An 839-nucleotide genomic window follows, 5' to 3' on the forward strand; every position below is an offset into this window, starting at 1 on the left:
TCTTGTCCTTTTGCACACAAAGGACAAACCCATACCTTTACTAAAGTTAGTACGGTATGGAGCCGATTAGTCGACTCTTTGTCCACCAACTTTAGGCAAGGACGTCTGCTCAAGAATAGTGCTTTTGTACTATTCACTGTAGCAAAGGACAAGTCTTCCTCTTAAGGTTTGACACGCACTCTAAACCCTACCTTACTGCATTAAATGTTCATTTAATGCACTGGGTATAAATAGAAGTGTTTCTTCTTCATACAGAGTGCGCACATCACTCTCTTACCATATTCTTACTTCAAGTTTCTTCTAGCTTAAGTAAAAGATATTTCTTTTAGCATTCTCTTTTCTTGTATTTGCTAAACCTCTGTGTGTGACCAAAGGTTGTTTAGATAGGTTTCCTATACCTTATCTTTCCGTAAACAATCTTGTAAAATCTATATTGATCTTCTCTATCAATATATATTTTAAATTTGAAAACTTTGTGTTTGTATTCATCCCCCCCCTTCTACAAACTGTTTCTTATCTTGTAGACCCTTTTGGGACCAACAAGTGGTATCAGAGCAGTGTTTTCTCTCTTTACTTGTGTATTGTTATTTTGTTGTATTAGTTTATCTCTTCTTTGATAACTTACTGCTTTCAAATGGCTATACAAATTACAAACACGCACACACAAGACAATGGCTCTCTGGCCAAACCTCCCCGATTTGTCCGTGACAACTTTAGTCTCTGGAAGAACCGGATGTCCCTCTTTCTGGAAGGTGTGGATCCTGAAATTCCACACTATATAAAAAATGGACCATATATTCCATTTGCTATTGTTTCAGCTGTTCCAGCAACAGCTACGA

The sequence above is a fragment of the Cynara cardunculus genome, assembly GCF_001531365.2.
Source record: "Cynara cardunculus var. scolymus isolate 2C chromosome LG 10, CcrdV1, whole genome shotgun sequence".
Classification (NCBI taxonomy): Eukaryota; Viridiplantae; Streptophyta; class Magnoliopsida; order Asterales; family Asteraceae; genus Cynara; species Cynara cardunculus.